This window comes from Drosophila bipectinata, chromosome 2R (genome assembly GCF_030179905.1).
Source record: "Drosophila bipectinata strain 14024-0381.07 chromosome 2R, DbipHiC1v2, whole genome shotgun sequence".
NCBI classification, from domain to species: Eukaryota; Metazoa; Arthropoda; class Insecta; order Diptera; family Drosophilidae; genus Drosophila; species Drosophila bipectinata.
Genome location: NC_091737.1, coordinates 8,400,295 through 8,421,608, shown reverse-complemented (window position 1 = coordinate 8,421,608; position 21,314 = coordinate 8,400,295). Strand labels below are relative to the sequence as shown.

At 42.3% G+C, this 21,314-nt stretch overlaps 1 protein-coding gene across 1 annotated transcript in view; it reads left to right on the top strand.

Moving 5' to 3' along the window:
- Window positions 1–2,001: 2,001 nt before the first annotated feature.
- The window catches only part of tei (teiresias), a 118,608-nt gene continuing 99,295 nt past the window's right edge, over window positions 2,002–21,314 (top strand). The window contains exon 1 of the mRNA XM_017251290.3: window positions 2,002–2,888. The gene's annotated coding sequence lies outside the window, so the exon portion shown is untranslated. The remainder of the gene's footprint in view (window positions 2,889–21,314) is intronic.

Here is a 21,314-nt window from a genome sequence, read left to right as displayed (position 1 = left end):
AAACGAAATGATTTTCAATTAAACGCTGATAAATGTTGTCGAAGGTATTTGGTGGATGTGGCATGTGGCTGTAGGGTGCATCAGCTCTACTCTACCCCTCGGCTGCAATAGTTCCCATATTTCCACATGACTAGACACTTTTGAAGACTTATTAGTTGCGCTTTTAAGAACGTTTAAAAGGCATCCTCGTTCGCCAGGGGTCAGAGTTCATTCATATGGCAGACAAACATCAACTCTTGGATAAACAATTTATTGTGCACTCGTCGATCCAGACGCGTGGCAAATTTAATTTCGAATCCTGGTTTTTCAGCTCCGTCATTGGGGTTTGGCATTTTTCCCCCGCATCTCCGCCGCTCCGTAACTTCTCAACTCTGGGTTGCAATTGCAAGTCATTGTCAAAGCGAAACGTAAACAAAATTGCATTTCGTTGCGTTATAGTAGAACTTTCCTAAACTTGCAGTTCTTGAGATTTTTTCTTATTTATTTTTTGTATTTGTTAGATGTAGAGATTGCGGATTAGCAGGGTGAACAGAACAAAAAAAAAAAAGAAAATCGTATATATAAGTGGCAACAATTGTCAAGCAGATGCAGCAGCGGCAGCAGCATCAGCAACCCCCTGGAGTTGAACCCGAAAACGAACCCGAAGCCGCAACACCAGTAACAACAATGTGCCACTGCAATGCCAATGACATTCTGCCACCACCCCTCCACAGCTCTACAGCTATACAGCTCTACCCAGCTATCCAGTTCTTGGCTCATTTTTCACATATTTTTGCAAAAGTTGAAACTATTTTGGAATAAAGGGCGTCCTTTTGTCAGGCGACAGGCACTCGAAACCGTTAATTGGGTTTTATTTTTAATGATGTTTAGGCGAGACGTCGGCTGGAAGAAGTCTAGTAACTCTAGGAGTGACACTATGCGATTGTACCTCCCCAGGCCAGGCCCACACTTCCATTATTTATGTAAATTCAGGGCGTCGTTGCATTGACGTGATTTATGTCTTCAGATTTTATTTAGATTTGGAGATCGGAGTGTGGAGTCTGGGAGTTGGCTGTAAAAACAATTAAACTGCTAATTGACCGGCAGCCAAAGATGTGCCAGGCTATGCCAGAGTCAATTGATTTCGCTGGCTTCCCTTTGCAATGAATGGGTATTCTAAAGTGTTTTTGGAAAACAAAGTGCCGGAAGCGGGTGCTCGAATAAATACTTGAAATGAAAATTTATTTTTGGAGGAGCATTGAAAGATTTGGGCAAACGGAAGACCAATATATGCATGTATATTTCCTGTTTCTGAATTTAATTTTCAAATAGACTAGTAACTATATAATTTTAATATTTATTTCCTTCAAAAGCATCTACAAATTAAATCAATTTAATTCAATTACATGTCATGTGCATTACCCAACGCCCTTCACTGTGCGCAGGCAGCACACCCTTTCACCTGCATTACAGGTGGCCCAACAGGTGTGTCCTTGTCGTAGGGCGGACAAAAATCTGGCGTCGCCCAAGCAACTCGGGCGGCAGCAGTCCTTCACTCCGTCAGTCTGTCACTCTGTCAAGCCGTCAGTCAGCGATTCAGGGCACATTAACACGCCACGAAGACATAATTTATAAGCAAATGCATTTAAGTTTCCTCTGGAGAATCTCCAGAGTCCCGGAGTCGGCAGCCCGGAACCCGGAGCCGGCAATGGCGAAGCGAATCTCAGAAATGCCGCCAAACAAACCCAAAGCCGGTGAGAGAATCTGTGAGATACAGATACAGGAGAGTTCCGCTCTCGCAGCCTGGAAGGCATATAACACTCGTATAACAGAGCGCAGCCCAAAAGAGAAGATTTCACGAGCGCGAGAGCGGTTAGCAGAGCTGCAGCAGCAAAAGAATGCCTCTGTTAAACTTTCTTTTTCTGCTACAGCTCTGTTACTGTACTTTCTCCACAGACTGTTAGCCTTCTATAGCATAGAACCCAGCGTGTTTTCAAAATCCTCGATGAGAGTATTCGCGAGAGTCGACGGAACCGGACGTGCGTCGGAAAACAATTCGTGAAAATAATTCGAGAAGTAAACGCGACGTGCGTAAAAATCTGTGGAAACTTCTCCTGGGAGGGGGTTACATTTCGCATTTTCCCAGAAAAATAACTGTTTGCAATTGGTGTCCCGAAAGTCCTTTTGTCGCAGAAGTTGCAACATCCCAGACATGTTAAATACCCGCAACCAACACGAAAGACAACAAGGCAAACATAATTAATTGCACTGACGCTGCCGCAAAGTGTGGCGCGTGAGAAGAGCACGTGTGTGTTCGAATCGTGTTCGCTTAAATACAAAAAAAACCGAAAAAAGAAATAAATAAAAATCAAAATTAATTGCGTTTCAAGTATTTTTAAATACGCATCTCGGGGGCCGTGTCAATCGGCTGGATTATCTGCGGTTTTATTGGCCTGGCCAGCAGTATTAAAAACAACCAGAAAAGTATATGAAAAAAAAAAGTATAAAATAATATTGAAAACAAGCCGACTGTTAGTGGTAGTGAGTGTGTCCTGGGTTTCGGTCCTTGGTCGCTTGTTGTGCGCGCAATTTCCGGCTTCCGTTTCCGGCAAAGCGACGTCCGTGTCCGGCCGACTAGGCGCAGCCTTAATTTGCCAACGCGGAGAGTAATCACAGTTCACAGAAACCGAAACGAGAACGAGAACGAGTTTTTTTCGGGCTCACCCCAAAAGAAAAACAAGACAGCGCCAAAGTGCTGGAATTTCCGTCTCAAAGAGTTCTAAGCCAATATGAACCGTTAATCCCCCGACAAAAAGTTCGCCATAATACCATACCTACTTAGGAAAATATTTTTAATTGAAAATCCCCTTTGAGAAAAGTAATGCCTGATTATCAGCAACAGTAAGCAGGTTAGTAATGTTTTCTCTTACATATCAGATTTAAGAACAAAAGAAATGTGAGTTTTTATGAAGAAACAGGCTTTTTCTGCTACATATGACTTTAAAATTGTGGTGGAATTTAAATCTTCCATAGCAAAAATGTATACATTTACTTTTACAACTGAAACCGTAACTGACTTGAAGCTTTTATATTTATTTTCGTAAATTTTTCCTACATTTAATTTCATGCCCGGCGCCCAAAAGTATGCAGCTAGCATATTTCAGGCGTGGCAGGTTGTTGGCACAAGAAAGGCAAAACGGAACCAAACGAAATGGAATGACAAAAGTCATGGCCCCATATAGCCTGGCTGTGTGTGTGTACGGTGGTGTGTGTGTATTTGTGTTTGAGTGTGTAAGACAAGCAATAAAATGGCAAAGCGAGCGCCAAGTTTTTGCGCGCCAAAAAGCGTGCAACAACGCGAGTGGCAGCTATGTTTATGTGGCACATAAAACTAGCGCGGCCGCCGCTTCGCATTGTTGGCCAGAATGGAAATGGAACAGAGCGAGTACTAGAAGAAGAAAAGATGGCCGAAAACCAGGCAGTCGCCAGTTTTATTTTATGGACTTTTATTATGATATTTGCCCTAACTTCTGGCCGTGTTTTCTTGCACCCTGGCTTTAGTAAACAATAATCATAATAATCGTAATCGCAGAGCAGAAAGCAGAAAACAGAAAGCATGCTTCGCCGTTCGCAGTTCGGAGTCCTCCGGAAAGGTAGAGAGCCATGGCAAACAATGAGCAAAAGTCGCTGGCCTTTTTGTGTTGCCTGTTTTTAGGCGCCGCATTCGCACGTGTTTGTTCGCACCTAGTCAAGCGCACACACACTGGTACAATTGCATTCACACACACAAACACATACACGTACAAGCATTGGAACAGGTAGGGTCCTAGCTCCAGAAAGAGGCCCTTTTGTTGTCGTCCTGTCGCACTAAATTGCGCACAATTGAAAGCATACTTTCAGGCGCCCAAGCATTTAGTGTGCAGTTTTCAGCTGTTTTTGAGTGTTCACTAAGAAAAATCTCAGGAGCAGGGCTTACTTATAAGTTCTAAATATAAGAAGGTTTATAATAATGGAAAATATTTACCTCATTTGCTCATTACCGAGACGCACATGCGTCCCGGTCTTAACTTTTACATTCCTGGTTATGACCAATATTTTGCCAATCACCCTAGCAACACTGCTAAAGGCGGCTCTGCTATCCTTATCAAGACCAGCATTATCCATACGCAGAGTGAGCCCACGACGAGAACAGACTTACAGCTAGCTTGCATTGAAATTCAAACAAATGGAGGTCTACTTAAAATAGCTTCCTTGTATCTTCCGCCCAGCGAGCCTTGGACAAAACAAGATTTTGACCAGCTACTAGCCTCTCTAGGTCCAAAATTTTTAGCTGGAGGTGACTTTAATGCCAAGCATCAATGGTGGGGAAATTTAAGGTCCTGTTGCCGGGGAAAGCGTCTCCAAGAGGCCATAGTTTCAAGCTCAAGCCAAGTTCTAGCTACTGGGGAACCTACTTTCTATTCTTCAAATACCAGGCTCACACCAACCGCCCTGGACTTCTTCATCGTAAATGGGGTACCACTCCACAAACTTGCAATCGAAACCAAATACGAGCTGTCCTCGGATCATTTGGCCATCGTCGCAACGCTAAGCCAAAGACCGCAATGCAAGCCAAAAAAGAAATCAATACTCCCGCCCGGCTCCTCTGTTGAAAAGTTTAAGGAGTCCCTAGACAGAAGCATTAACCTCAACACGGTCATCAACCATCCAGACGATCTTGAAGCTGCGGTGGCAGCTTTCATGGAAAATATACACACTGCTGCGACAGCTGCTACCCCGAACCAAAGTCACCGTTCGAATCACAATAGCAACAATCTGCTCCCACAAAATGCTCTACTTCTCATACGGCTTAGAAGAAAAGTCCGTCGACAATACACAAGCACAGGAGATATTCGCTTCCACAGGATTTATAAAAGACTGTCAAACCGGCTAAGCAAAGTCCTGACCAAGAACAAGCAAGACCATATAGACCAGATGTTGGAAAATGCGAGTCCAGATGCATCTACCAATTACTCCTTATGGAAACTCACAAGTCGATTTAAGAGACAGGTCATCCCAAAGGCTCCACTCAGAAATCCCGCTGGCGGTTGGTGTAGGTCAAGTCAGCAGAAGGCGGATATCTTTGCTGATAATCTGGAAAATAGATTTAAGCCGCTAGATCTAGCTCCACTGGAAAACCGAATGTTTGTAGAAACACAACTGGACAGACCATTTCAAATGGCTCTTCCCTGTAAGCCTGTAACCTTGGAAGAAGTCAAGGCACAGATCGGAAACCTCAAAAACAAAAAAGCACCAGGAGAGGACCTTCTGGACAATAAAACGCTGAAGATTCTTCCCATCAAGGCACTACTATTTATAGTCCTATTGTTTAACAGCGTCCTAAGGCTGAGTCATTACCCGAGAGCATGGAAGAATGCTATCATCACGATGATACCCAAGCCTGGAAAGCAACCCACTGAGGTAGATGCATACAGGCCAATTAGTCTCTTACCTGCATTGGGTAAAATGATGGAAAGAGTCATTCTGAATCGCATCCTTGCACTAGAAATGGTAAGCAGAGCTATTCCAAAGTGGCAATTTGGCTTTCGAAAGAGTCATGGCACACCTGAACAGCTACATCGCGTGGTCAATTTCGCTCTTGAAGCCATGGAAAACAAAATGTATGCAGTTGCTGTGTTCATGGACATTCAACAAGCCTTTGACAGGGTATGGCACGATGGTCTTCTAAGCAAGCTGAAAAACCTCCTAACGCCTCAGCTTTTTCTCCTAGTTTAGAGCTTCTTATCGGAGAGAAAATTCAGTGTGGTTTTCGATGGAGAAAAGTCGTCAAAACGCCCAATCTCAGCCGGTGTACCACAAGGTAGTGTACTAGGTCCGACGCTTTACTCTTTGTACACATCAGATATGCCAGACTCCTGGGCCTGTACCCAAGTCGACGATGGTAACATGCTGATCGCAACGTACGCTGACGACACTGCTGTTATGGTCAGAAGTCCAAGCATAGAAATCGCAACCTTGGGTCTGCAAGAGTACGTGACACGTTTTGAAAAGTGGACTACAGATTGGAGCATAGGCATCAACTGCAGCAAATGTGCTTGTGTCACATTCTCCACAAGGCCAAAAAACTGCCCAGGCATCTCCATGCTTGGCTCTGTGCTTCGTCACGAAGCCTACTACAAGTACCTTGGTGTGATTTTGGATAGAGGACTTAACTTCCAGAGGCACACAACGATGATAAAGCAGGCGGTGCTTTCAAAGGCAGCAAGTATGTCCTGGTTATTATCACCAAGAAATAAGCTTTCACTTTCCAACAAAGTTAGGATCTACAAATCTATTCTTAGCCCAATCTGGAAGTATGCATTACAAGTCTACGGCATAGCGTCTAAGTCAAACCTGAAAAAAATACGAGTAGCGCAAAGTAAGATAGTCAGATCGATTTGTAATGCCCCCTGGTTCATGAGAACTAGGGATATAGAAAGAGATCTTAAAATCCCAAAGATAGGCGATGTAATACGTATACATTCTGAAAAATATCATGAACGCCTTGGCTTTCATCCTAACTCCCTAGCGAAGAGGCTAACATGGAGACCTAGAAAAAGAAGATTAAAAAGAGGAAAATATTTAGTTAATGCGCCAAAAAGTATGCTTTAAAATTTCCTTTTTCATTGCCCAATTAGACTTTTCTCCCTGTGTATTAACAACATTTGAATGCCCTGCACTCTTGGCTTAAATCCTGGCTTTATTTATCGCACTTCTCGCTTGCCTTGGCCCATTGTACTTTCTTTCGGGCCTTTTTTGCCCGCTTAGCGATGCCCGGGGGACGTCTGGTGTTGGCCTTTTCCCATTCATGTTTTTTTTTTTGGTGCAGCGTGTAAAAGGTTTTTTATTATTAAGTATGGCAGTGAGCATTAAATATTTCTTGGGCCCCGGCTCCCTGGCTGTCAAGGTTTCGGTTGCGAGATTACCTCGGGGAATGCTTGTTTTTCGCCGTTCGGTTCTCCTTAGATCGCCAATATACTTTATCCTTTGGAATTCTTTGGTGCCCTCCTTTAACGTTCACTGGAAATTAAATTAAAAGACGTTCTTTTACATTCGGCTAATTGGGATTTTTGAAATTTCTCGGTTGCCAAAATTTCTACAGCTCCAGCCTAATTGACCTCAATTCGCCCAATCGATAATGCTCTCGAAGTGCATTGTGGGCGCCAACCGGGGGGCCTTTGTTTCTGGCAAATAATTTCATTAGATTGGCCTCGTGTCTACCGAAAATGTTAGGATCTCTCTCTCTCGGTCTACGCAGCCTTAATTAGATTAATGAAAAATAGGATTAGGCCCAGTCAAAGGCGAAGAACCCAGCCAAGCAGCTTAAATCAATTGCGTCTTGTGTGTGCGAGGCAGTACTTGCCTTAAAGAGTCTCGTTATTTTCGGGGGCCTTGGGGCAACCGCAGAAAGTCCCCAAGTCTTTTGGCTTGAGTTCTCATTATGCGTCGCTTAGCTGCCATTTGCAAGAAATGGCCTCCAAGAAAATCCACAAAAATTTCCATACTGAACGGAAAATCCTGGAAAAGCCGACTGGACGTGACACACAACAAATTCACGGCTATTCTGGCCAGCCACCCTGCCTTTTCACATCTCCGCCCCTCGCTGGTTTATATTTTCAAATTAATTTTTGGGGAATTCCCCTCACTACGCTTTGACATAATCTATTATAAGAGCTTCTCATAATTTTTGTTAAAGATTTTTTTCTTCTCTCCCGCCGATGGGGATGCTTTTAATTGTGGGCGTGTTAGGACTTAATGATATCGCTGAAAAACCTTAAACAATTCCAATGACCGCTGGGGGAGCGATTTTGAAAGTGAAAAATATTAATTAATATTTGTAGGAAGTTGGAAAGCTCTCTCCTCCACCTAGATCCTTCACAAATGTGTGCCAATACGTCAGCCCCAATAAATCAAGCAGCTTTTGTAAAAAGTTACCTTCCAAAAATCCTGTGTGTGCCCCGCCGACCCACACACGAACTTGCAACTTATGACAGTGACTTATTGTAGCATTTATATTCGTGTATATGGTTCGTCATAAATTTTATAAAACAAGAGTCAGGAAAGCTGTGAGTTTATGTCGGGATATGTATGCGGATTAGGCTTGGGTTGGAGGTTAAGGGGTGGAGATGATGGATTTTTATCAAAATCAAAGACCCAAGGGGACTCTCAAATGGGTTCTAGTGTTTTGGGTTCTTGGGAAAAATCTAAATTTTAAATCAAAACAACACTTGATATTTTTAAATAATTTATTTGTAGGGTAATAGTCTGATAGCCAGTATTTACTTAATAATTTTGTTTATTTGGAAGCATCTACAGTATGGTTATGTTTCCATCCAGTTTAGCAATTTTTCAAAATTATTTCTGGCCAACACATCCCCGCACATCCCATCCCCATCCCCACACATATCTATCCAAATATTAGCATAGCAATATTTTTCAATATTTTTGCTAACGAAAACTAAAGTCTATTGTTGGCATATTTTTGGCAATTTCATTTGTTCAACCCCCGAACTTTAACAGCCAGCAGTGCCCACAATAGCCTTAATGCTTTTAGCTAGAAATTTTTGGCAGTTTCGGTGCCAAAAAATGCAAATTTAAAATGCGTTGGCATGTCAAAAATCTACACAAACACAGGCACAAGCCCACATTTGGCCAGGGTGCAATTGCAGACAGACGGAGGGCGGTGGGTGGTGGGGGTGGAAAATCGATAAACGAGACATGTGTGTGTGTATCTGTGTGTGGGGTAAGCTTTTAGTATCTTTTGCAATGCAACGCCATACACGAAATTTGGCAAACTCACAATGCAGAGAAGCGGCGGATAAAACCAGGCGAGTGTTCGAGAAGAGAGTAAAAGCGATAAAAGAGAGCCAGCAACAAATAGCTTAATAGGAAATAGCATAAAAGCATCCTCCTTTATCCTTCACAGTCCTCTCCCCCTCAAAAAAAAAAAAAAACGAAGAAAAAGTCCTGTGAAAAGAAAATCTTTGCACGTATCGTACTCGAAAAATCAGTAAACGCATTGGCATCTCCTCCAAGACATTGTTATTGTTGCTGTTTGCTTGTAAGGGTTGACTTATGGAGGGGTTAAGGGTTGGAGGCTGGGTAACTGGGTGTCTGGGGGGAGGCTGTGGGTGGCCGAAGATGCTCCGCTTTAGCTTATCGAGGGGAGCTCGGTAGCCCGTAGCCCATGGCCCGTTGCTGTCGTCTCTGAATTTTTGGCATTAGTCAAATGCAAATTTTTATAGCTGCCTGTCTGTTTACTTGAAGCGCCGATAAGCCCGCGCATAAGCGTATATGCCAAATGGATTCTGGATGTGCCATCCCAGGAAGGAAGGGGTTTCATGTGGCAACCACCCGCTCTGAATAGACTGTGTCTTCCCCCAAACCAAATTACCGAAAATCTCTGAAATTCCCATAACAGTTTGAAGTTTATTTTAAAGGATTTGTTTGGGAAATTAAATAAGGATTTTATTCAAGGGGGGAGTCTTGCGAAAGAGGTTTTTAAAGTTTCGTTTTTTCTTAAAAATTCTTTTTATTTTTTCCATGCCTGAGCTTTAATAAACTCGATAGCAGGCACTTCTGTAGTACTACCTTTTAGCGGAAGAAGCCTCACCAAATGAACAGTATTTTCCTGCCTACTTCCCATCGCCACCCACCAACACCCACACACACGCCGCGTATCTTTGCTTTTTGCCCCGACAAGTAGGCAATAAGCAGCGTGTTTATGTATGTGATACAAACATTTTAGCGTATTTTTATTACACACACAGGCGCACAACACACACTCATGCGTCGACAAGCTCATTGCTGAATTTATGAAAATTTGGCGGCAAGGCCAGGGGGTGGTAGGATGGAAAAACATTAGCACCCAATAGAGTTTAATGCGTGCGTGTTAGACCTTCGGTCTCGTCCTGCTTTTAGTGCCCCGACGGATGTGTATCCTGTCTGTTGGGGGAGGACTCAGCTGCGGGCCACCATTACCCACCGCCGCCCAACATCAAACAGCCACCCAACCACCCATCCACTTTTTGGCCCCCCAATGCCACTGCCACTGCCAATGCCAATTTGCGGCTTAGCATCTTTGAATTATTGAGGCGAGTCGAGGTCGCAGCCTCCCTGCCACTTCTCTGCCGTTGCGACCTCCTGCTCCCGCTAACGAGAGCCCTCTTGGCTTTTGCGGGCTTTCGGCCAAATTAAAATTTTATCAAAATGAAATTTGCGGTTTTTGTGTGTTTAGTTTCTAAAATTTTCGAAGTGATTTCGCTGTCGCTGCCGCTGTTTCTGTTTCCTGGAATTCGGCGGAAATCACAAGCGGCGGGCGGCCATCACCGAGGTCCTTCGAAAGTGGCCAGCGGTTTTTTGGATACATATTTCATGTTTTTGCGGTCTATGCCTGAGCCCCAGGGATATGAAATATGAAAGTGGAAAGTAAAAGGAATAGTTTTCCAACATCTGGGGGCGGGTGGGAATTTTCTAAATATTTTTGTTTCAAAAATTAAAGTCGTGGGTGGGGGCTGTGATAAGAAAAGAAAAATACTTTCAGAAGCATCGCAAAATAAAAGCTCCAGTGACATATTTTCTTATAATCTGCACTTTTATTGTCTCATCGCCTGGTGGCCTTTCAACCGTTTTTACATCACTTGCTTTCTTTCTTACTTTCTCCCGCGTATCCCTGCCCGGCTTGGCCCGGCTCTTGTGTTTACATTACACTTTAACTAAGCCGCCGAAAATTATGCAATAAACTTTACTTTTACGTGTCCCCACAGCCACTTGAACTCGCCCCTTCTCTTTTCTTCTGCCCTGCACTTGTCTCTTTCTGTGGCAGTGCCATACCCCAATTGCTATCTCTCTCTGCTCCTACATTTATTTATTTACTTTGCTGTTTTGTTCTGCTTTTTCTAGGTATTTCCTTCGTTTTTTCCGCACTTATCCTTGCGATTTTTGATGTTCGCGCATTGTAGCTCGTTAGGGGGATGGGATCCTTCCCGGCTTTTCTTTTTTTCCTTTTCTTTTTTTTGATGGGGCGGGGGCGTTGCAAATCTTATTTGATGATGCCACGGTAAATACTTTAATTTATGCAGTAATCCTATTACAATAACAGCAGCAGCCGCGGCGGCACAAGTAACAGCAGCAACAACAACCGAATGAACAATGAGCAGGTCACAGGACTAAGGACACAGGACGAAGGATGAGGACGCAAGGGAATGCCAACCATAAAACAGTAACAACAACAACAATGCATTTATTTCGCTCGTTGAAGCGATTTTCTTTTCCTTTCTGGCCTCTGTGCTTTTTTTTGTATTTTATTTTATTTTGTTTTCATTTCTTGGGTCGCCTACCTATATAGTATAGGATATATATCCGCCCCCGCCCTACGGACCCACCATTTTCCGCCTTTTCCATCGATGTGACTCATTTGCATTTTCCTTCCCATTTTAGAGCTCCATCTCGTCTTCTGGTGTTCTCGTCGGTCGGTTCTCGTCTTAGCAGCAATTCAATTTATTTTAATTTCTGCTTTTAACACAAAAAATTACCAATTCAATTTTATGACTTTATTCTCCTCGCCTTGGCGGTGGCCCGGCCACGTGGCATGCCTCACAGAACCAGCTGCTATTGCGTCGGGGGCGGCACGGGGGCAGCTGGCAGAAAACTGGCAGAAAAAATAGGGAATCCCAAAGATAGATCTGCACTTTCTTGACATCGAATCGAAATGGAATCGGCAAGGAGGCAAGTGGCGTGGGGGACATAATAGAATAGAATAGAAACGACAGGCGACAGTTTCCCCCAGCTATTTATATAGACGACGGGGGCTATATCTTCCGACTTGTTTGCCAATTTTTGCACTGTCTTAGTTCTGCGTTTGCAAACAGCTTAGGCTTAGGCTGTGTCGGGATGTCTTGTTGCCCAGAATGCAAATCAGTTTATAAATAAGTTTCTCCATCCTCTAGAGTCTGGAAGGCAAAGTGCTAATGGAATGGGTTGGCTAATCGATTTAAATCTAATAATGGTTTAGATTTTGTAATTTATGTATGAAGTAACTATATAAGGCTTAAATATTTCATATAACTCTGTTGAATATCATTCCATAAGTTGACAAAAAAAAATTTCAGCCAAATCGGACTATGATTAGAAAAACTATCGACATTTATATTCTGATTTCCATACTGACTTTTTCCACAGCACCCAAAAGTATGCAAGAAAATGCAATAAAACTGCTTGTAGTGGAAGAGTAAAGTACCGGGTATCGTATTGTCGATTAACCTTACTGTTTTCTATCTTCGAAAGTAAAACCCCTATTAAGTTTCCTAGAAAAGTCAAAGTCGTTCAGCAAAACAATTCTCTGATAACATATATCTCATCCAGTTTCGTTCGCATGTTGCCAACTAAGTAAATTTCATTGGCTTTGTGTTAGTTTTGGCCTTTTTTGGGTTTGTTTTTTGCGTCTGCCATAAAAAACAGATTGAACCCCGAGTCAGGACAGTTTGCCACAGATTTTGTGTCGCATAAAAATCGCAATCGACGAAAGCCCGTTGCTGTATCTGTATCTGGTATCTGTATCCAGAGCCAGACATTTAACGTAGATATAAAATTTACATTTTAACCAAAGGAAAGGTGGACTGGGCCAGAAAGGGGGGTAACTGGATTTTTTAAACGGAAAGATGGGTTGTGATAGAATCCTCTGAATGAGGAAATGTATAATGGTAGCTATATCTAAGATTTGAGACAATTAAGACTTAGTTTAGAATGAAGAATTATATTTGTATAACACCTAGTTATATCCCTTATAAAGAGCATCTAATAGCCGTCTTCTTAATAAACCTTTTCTTGGTAGTTTGTTGGCAACATTTTCTTTGGACTTGTGTCTCCTTTTCGTGAAAAGTGTTTGTCTGAACAGCATCCTTTTTGTTTTGTTTTGTTTTTGTTTGTGGGGGGTTGTTGTGGGGACTTTGGCTCCCTGACCGCCTCTGGGCATATTCAATTTTCTTTATTATACATATTTCTCTCGTTGCCGCCAATGGGAGATGGGAAATACTCGGGGCGAGCTTTCAATTTTTATGACTTCTGGTTCATTTTTACTGCGTTGGCGTTGCGTGGTCCCAGTGTCTCGTGTTACCCCGATAAACGTTGCAAGTTTCCCGGCCATTTCCCACAGTTGCCTCTTTGCTGAGCTTTCTGGCTTCGTTTTATGCCTCGGCATGCGTTTTTTGTTGCGTCTTCAATGAAATGTTCATTGCTATGTACTTTTATTCTCGTCCCCAACTCCTATTGATTGAATGAAGAGGTCCTTTAGGACTGCTCGTCGTCCCCGCTGCTTGACTCCTGATGTTGCGATGCGATGTGTTTTTTTTGTGTGAATCGAAAGAGCCACACGTTTAGGCCAAGTCACTTTATCTGCCAGCGTGGGGCTTGTCGGGGCTCTATTAATGTTTCATGTTAATGATCAAGATTTTGCGAGTTCCTTTGTAACGATTTTATTCAATCCGAGTGTTTTGAGGAGGAAAATTGGCTTCCTTTTAGCTGTTTACGGCGATTAAGAAAGATAAATGATAAATACTTGGCAATTGTACTTGTTTCTTTCAAGACTAATTGGAACTTGATTCGAGTAGTTCCATTAAACAAAATCATTATTTTAAAGTCTGTAGATCTCAGTCTGTGCTGTTTGTTCAAGACTGATACTGTTGTTTCTTCGTAAAGTACACTTTCTCTCCAGTATTTGAGTAAAAACTGTGCTTTAATATTTGCTCTTAATTAAATTCAAGTTCTCTCGAGCGTAAAGCCAAGCTGGCAAATAAAAAACAAAAATAGGAAAAATAATATAAGAATACAAATGCGAATATCTTGCCAAAAGCATCCACTGGGCCAACAGAAGCAGCTAGAGTGGGTGGGGCGGGCATAGTCCCCATGGTAAAAACCCACTTAATCCAATTTAAGAATGCAACCACTTGAGTGCATACAAACTCACTTACACTAACATAAACACACACTTGCACACATGGGGGCAGTGGGTCTACAAATGTACTCTTTTTGGCTTGAAAGAACTGGTTTTTTGCTCTACGGCTTAGCCGAATATTTTCTTGCCCAATGTCTATTTGTTGAGCAGAAAAATGTATGCCATGAATGCCAAAAAATTACTCTTTTTAAAAAATTAGCCGCCACTGGCTGCACCGCATATTTATTGTGCGTAACGTATGTGGGGTATTCTTCTCGCTTCTCTCTCATAAATTAGAGGCAATTTCTTACCATTTTTTTCCGCATTTTATTTTTTCTGTTTTGGCTCGGGACCCAGAATCCAGCATCCAGAATCCAGAACCAAGATAATGGCATACCCAACGACAATGAGGAATATATATTTTGCATGCTACCCCAACGCCATGCCATCTCAGCCCCATCCTCCTCGAAATCTTATCAGCAAGGGATGTTGGGCACACCCGCTGGTCCCATTGTTACGGGGAGGGATGTACCACTCCCCAGCCCACTCTCCTGCCCTGCTCTTGGCTAAAATTTATATATTAGGTCATTAGGTTTGTAATAATTTGTTGGGGCCTCATGTAAAATGGCTGTAGTGTGTGCTAGTTGTTACGGCTGCTTATTGGCATCATTGTTATGCGAGCCTAATAGGCCAATTGGGGGAGAGGGCCGTCATGTGTGTGGGCGTGTGTATATCCTGGCAGATGCTTTTCCCCCAGCGACCTATTAAAGCCAAATTTCATTTTAATTAAGTCTCGGATCCGACCAAAAATAGGCGTCATGCATTTTTAATGACCGCTTCGGCTCAATTAGCAATCTGCCCCCGAACTATGCAACACACAACTTTGCGATGCATTTTTCATAAGTTCTCCCAGTTAGCTAAACAATTTTCCAATTAAATCATTTTCAGGATAGCCAAAAAACAAGCAGCAGCAGCAACAGCAGCAGGAGCAGGAGTGCCAGTAGTTGGGCGCCAAAAAGTATGCCCAACTATTTGTGCCAAATATTCAATAGTCCTTTCTTAGCCCTCCAGATCCCGGGCCATTCCTCTGAAGTAACAGAACTACACTTAATTAAGTTTGTTGCGGAACTGGAATTGGGGGAAATTGAATTTTCAACTTTGACTCCGATTTTTGTTTTTGCTCCGCTGGACTTCGGACTCAGGACACTGGACCGTGGAGTGTGGACTGAATAGGGTCCTTTGGTTTTTGGGTTTCTGGTTAATTCGCATGCTAATTCCCCCGAAAGTGGGCAATAAAATTGGGGCAACCGATGACCATGTCCTGGTTCTTTGGCCCGCTTATCCCCAGATTCAGGTTGGGCTTCTGTTTTCTGCCGGTCTCAGCACAAAATATCTGTGTCGAACGGAAATGTCTCAGTTTCGGTGCGTAATTTCCACAGCATACACCACCCACTGCCACCCACACTCACACACTCACTCGCAATCAACTGCCGCTGAATGTCTCTTCCTTTTGCTATTTACTTTCACATGTCCGTGAGCACATGACCTCCATATAAAATAAATTACTTTAGTTATCTAAATGCTATACATGTTTCTCTCTGTGTGTGTGCGCATGCCTTTGTGTGTGTGTGGCAGCTACGCCCTCTATTCCGCCGTCTGTCACTGTTCAGCTCTCCGTACGCCCTATTCGTGGGTTCTTAATTTTTTTTCTCTGGCCAGAATTGCTAAAAGTACCCTAGAAATGGGGTGTATTGGAGTTCGAAGGCTTCAAAATAATTATATATTTTTTTTTGATGCTAGAGAAACATCAAAAGATTTAATTAAAATTTTTAGACTTTGAGAAATTATTGATTAAAAATGTTTAAAAGCTTACTGACTTTTAGATACTTTTTTAATATAAGTTAACATTTAATAATGAACATTGTTGACATCTGAAATTAAAGTTTATTTTCTTGTAAAATGAGTCTAATATATTGTTTTGTGAAATACATACAATATGTATTAATTAATAATAATTAATAGTTTATTTTCTAAAATGAAAACTCTGCCAAAATGAACAGAATTTGCAAATTTGGAAATCAAGACTTTCGAATTTTATAACTTTTTTTTTTTTAATTTTTAAAAGAAATAAAAAAAGCATTCTCAATCTCCCACCCAATCGAAGAGGCGCTGCCTCATAAGGTACGGCTCCAATAAAGGAAATAAATTTTTTGGATCATCAGTCCAAATATGGAAAAATTCAAAAGATTATGAGAAAGAGGAATTGGGGTACTGCTAAGATTAATCATTTATTTAAGATAACTTTTTGAAGATTTAATTTTAGAATAAGAGGAAAGTGATGTCATTAGAATAATTTTGTATAATTTTTTTGTACAATAAATAGGTTTTAAAGAAATATAATATAATTTTATAATAAAAGTGTAATGATAAATATTAAATACCCCTCTTTGTAATATTTCTATAATTTCTAAGATCTCCCCCAAAGTGAGGGGTATCACGAAATTCTTAATAAAAATGTTCTTAATTTTAGCATTTCTTGGTCTTACGCCATGTTCGCCTTCGTCCTGCGTCCTTCGACCGTTGTGTGCTGGTCTTTTTGTGCTTTTTTCCTTTGCTTTTAGCCAAACAAATGATAACAATAAATTACACTCTCGAGATTTGGACGAGCTTAAGTATGAAGTGCAGCCAGTCGATGTCGATGCGCTGGTCCAAAATAATGAAGGCAGCACGAGAGGGGTGCTGGGGCAAGGACGATATTCGGGTTTCGTTAGATGCCACATCAAGTGGCAAACGCACTTGGGGGATTTTTTTCCTTTTCGCTTCGTTTCTCCTCCTCCCATGTTGGGTTGTGTTTCTTTTTTCTTGATTTTTTTTTTGGGCAACGTTGGGGCAGCAAAAATAAATGTTCTAATTTAGCGACTCAATTTGTGTAGTAAATTTATCAAAGGGCGGCCAGCCATTCACTCGGCCCTGGGCGGCGGGGAGTGAGTGTGAGTGGGCCACACCCACTCCGGTATACATAGTCGCACATAGACACTCGTCGTCTTACATTTCAGTTGCCATTTATATATGCCTGGCCATGCCTTCCTGCCGTGTCCGAGCGTGTGTCTGTTATTTGTATATTAATTTTTGGTCTGTTGCGGTCAGCAGGTGATAAATCTGCTGAGGTGATAATAAGTGCCATTGGCAGCGATTTGTTTAGTTTTTATTGGATGCGTTCTGGGCGTGGCTGGAAGTCGTTTTTGCCCACTTTCAGATACTTAAGTGCGATGCGATGCCGGAAAGCCATAAAGTTACTCTGAATGAGGCTGATTAAATGGATCCCACAATGATTACGACAGGGTAGGGGGTTCCCAGGGCCATGGCATAAAAACGAAACTTATTTATATCTTTAATTTTCTCGGATACAGCCCAAAGTTTCTGGCTGAAACTTTTAAGAAATATAAGCCGGACCGGGCGCCATAAAGTCGGCTTTAAAATATCCACACTAAATGCACGTAAAATCAAGAGCACGCGGAAAGTTTATTTCAGTTTATAAAAAAAAAAATGAAAAAATATCAAAATAAAGCGGAAAAATGAACTAGGCAGCTCAACAAGTGCACTTTGCCGCTGCTTAGCGCCTATTTGGCCGACTTTAAACATTTTTATGGCCCTTTTTACGATCATAAAAGGCCAGGCATACAGTCCTTCCGGACGCCAACCCCGCCTACCTCCTGCTCGGGCCTGGCCTCAATAAAAGTTTTGTTTTGTGCGTTAATATTATTACGACATTACGTCAGCACTTGGTCTGGATGACCACAACGATTGCACCTCAAGTTGCGCTTTATGTTAGCCGTATCCGGCTTTTGATCCGTTCCCGTGGGTCTGGGCCGGGTCCTAGAAACTAAACTTTCATTTGCAACTGGGCCTGGGGCTTAAGTCCACGAAAGGATTATGCAAATTCAAGGAAAACGTTTACAAAAGACCAGCAGCTTAGGGCTTGTTTTTTACGATTCAGTTTTGGGAACTAAAAGTTAGGTCATGTTGCTTACAATGTTTATATTTTTTTTGATGGGTAGTTGGAAATTATGATTTATTATTGCAAGAGCATGCTTGATATTTTTAGTTTTTAAATTAAATAGATTTTAATTTTATTTTTCTGAAAATGCACTTCCATTTAAGTTTTTTTAGAGCATTTTTTCACACACAGTTAAGAATGCCCAGCAGTGCCATAATTTTTTATCCGCTGCCACTGATTTGAGCAGCCGACCGTAAACTTAGCCAAGCTAATAAACTTTCCCACCAAGCAGGACTATCTGGGTCAGTTTGGGCGATGTATATATATCCTTATATATAGTAAATTGTAGAGCTGAAGAGCTGGGCTCTATTGGCGCCCAGTATCCTTGGCTATTGTTCGCGCAGCCAGGGACTTGGAGCATGGTCTTGCGGCATGGGCTTTGGCTTGGCCATTGGTAAACGCATTTTCGACAATCCCGGCTCATTGTTCCTTAGCCACGTCCTCATCCTCATCCTTGTCCTCGTTGCATCCTTCTCGATTTTTCGCTCCATGGATAAAATATTATTTTTATTTGCTTGGCTGAGCACATCTGCAGCATCAGCGGTCGAAAGGCGAAAGGAAACTGCTGACTTCACCTTGATGCATGCGCTTTTCAATGCAATCCTCACTCTGACACACTCCCACACCCACTACCACACACATGCATGGCATTTTTCACATCCTTTCTTTTTTGCGAGTTTTCCTTTTTTGGCAACGTTGGCAAAACATTTCCGCAACCCGCTCGCTTTCTGCTCCCAAAATCAATATGCTTTCGACGCCAGCTCTCTTTGCAAGTTAGCAAACTGCCACTGTTGCAGCAACTGTGGCAGCCACCTGCTGCCCCCCGTCCTCACTCCCAGTTTGAACCGCTTTTCCGACCTACTTGCTGCTGAAGCGAATTTTCTTGTCATATTTTCAATTTGTGTCGCCTCGCATTGGTTCGCAGAAAGAAAGCAAAAACGCTTGTAGGTGTCGGGATTCTCGGCTGCTTTATGGTCCCAGTTGACAATTGCAATAAAAATGTTGCCGGGGATTATAACAAGCGTATAATGTCAAGCCACGCCCCCCATTAGCCAGAGGTCAGGGGGTTGCCGACTGTCGGGCTGCCTGACTGCCTGGCTGCCTGGCTGTTGCAGCATCGAGTTTCACCTGTTCTTTCTGGTTTTTCGTTTTTGCTTTTTCGTTTCGGTTTTCCAGCTATGTTTCGACTTTCCCTTCGCTTTGCCATGTCATGTGCAAAATGTCAATTGTGCTTAAGGGCAAAGGTATTTGATTTCAGTTTTAGTGTTTGCGGGGGTTAAATCAGTGCTTCTCTTTCTCAGTGCCAGTTCCAGTGCCTGCCTCTCTGTCCAACCTAAGATATTGTTAAGCGTCGATGCATGAGATTCCTTCTTCCACTCTTGTTTGCTTGCCTCGGCAAAGCAAAGCAGCAAAGTATCTTTCAGATACGAGATGCGAGATGAAAGTTCTTATGGTTATTTCTAGCTGTATGTTTCGGATTAAACTCGTTTCGTTTATTTTGGGTAAAGGTAAACTGTGTACTTTCGACAGCATATTTAAGCATCAAAAACACAAGTCCTTGTTTGAACAGGAGTTTCGAAAAGGACTAGCAAAGTAATTAGTAAATTTTAAATTTTAGAGTGTATTAATATAAAAGTTACTGACTTTGTTTTTTTAATGGTATTTGAATTTAAATAAAGTGTTGAATAAAACATACTTTTTTTAAAAAGCTTTGAAGTTATTAAAATTAAAACATGCATGACCTTGGGGGGTTTGGCAATAGTCCTTTTGATGGAGATGGTATGACTTTGATAGTATTGCTTTTATCGAAACATTTTGCATCGTGCATCGATCTGGTGGAAAGATTTCGATAGTATTTCATGGTATGTCGATCCATCAAAACAGTGTTTATAGAAAAATTAGTTGAATCTACTAGATCTAGATATTACTATTAAATTCTTGTCTTATAACCGTGTTGTATGTCCAAAGGTGTATACAGAAATGTCATCGATGTATCTTATAGTTTTTAGGCTCCTTTGTTTTAAAGATAGTTTATTTTTTAATCAAATATAGTAGTCTTTAATAAATAATGGCCTCTATTGGAGCGGCAACGGGTCTCAGGCGAATGTCTATATCTAGGTTAGAAACGCTCTTCTATCGCTCCTTCGCCTCATCTCTAATAGACAGTTAGCAAGGCAAGGTAGCAGTTGTGCGCATGTGCAACCGTTTTTGAGACAATTATTTAAGAGATTAGTTCCCACAATGGAATATAACCTGAATTACCTTTAAAACTGATCCCTTTGATTCTCTGGAGCCTGGAACTGGATCTTACTACTCAGATTGCAAAACAAATAGGATCTGTAGAGCCTTTTTAAAGCAAATCCTTTCAATATTTAACTGAAATTGAACTCTCACACCCGCAAAAAACATGCAAACCAAACCCCAACCATGGGATAATAAACAGCTCATAGCTAAATGAACTTTTTTTGTTCGTTTCTGGATGGGCAGCCAAATGAGGCAAATTCCACGAGCTTTGCGTTTTGGCCAAATGAAGGCCACTTGTGTTGGCGGCTCTAAGCAAGAAGCAGCAATGGCAAAAAGCGAAAACAGGGGAAAAAAATTTAACAAGCCACGCACAAAATTAGAAACGTGCGTGGAACACAGACCGCACACACAGAGAGGCGAGGGTGTGGCAGGTGGGGTGTAGGAGGTGGAGGCGGTCGACAGACAACTGAGCGCCATGTTTAGCCCGGCCAATACAATTACGACGGCTATAACCCTTTCGGCGTGTAATACGCACGTAGTGACCAACAGCCGTCCACCCCCCAAAAAGACCCCGCAGACCGCTGACCAACAGAGCCATCCCCTGCCATCGCTCGTAACCCCTTGGCTTTCCTACTTTTCCCCATTTTCCCGCCTCATTTGGCCAACACCCCGGCAGCACCAACTGCCCGGCCCGTTCTCCGGCAAATACACACAATACGTGGTCAAATAAATTGACGCCAGCGACGACGCACCACAAAATTCAATTACACGTACAACTTTGGGGCCCGGGACTTGTTGTTTTTTCCGTCAAATATTCGAATGTTGAGTCCAGCCATCCGTCAGATTCGAATTGGGATTCATGATTTTGATTTCTGAGTAACTATGGGTACAAGCCGGAATCTCAAGTGCGGCATGCAACTTGAGCCCCGACCTAAGGCTCAACTCAATTTAACCCTCGATGGAGTTGTGAGGGCGCATTGACCCCGGTAATGGGATTATGGCCAAAGCCCAAGCCAAAGCAGTTTTGGCCAACTGTTGGCCCCCCCCCGGCTGCTTGTTGTTGTT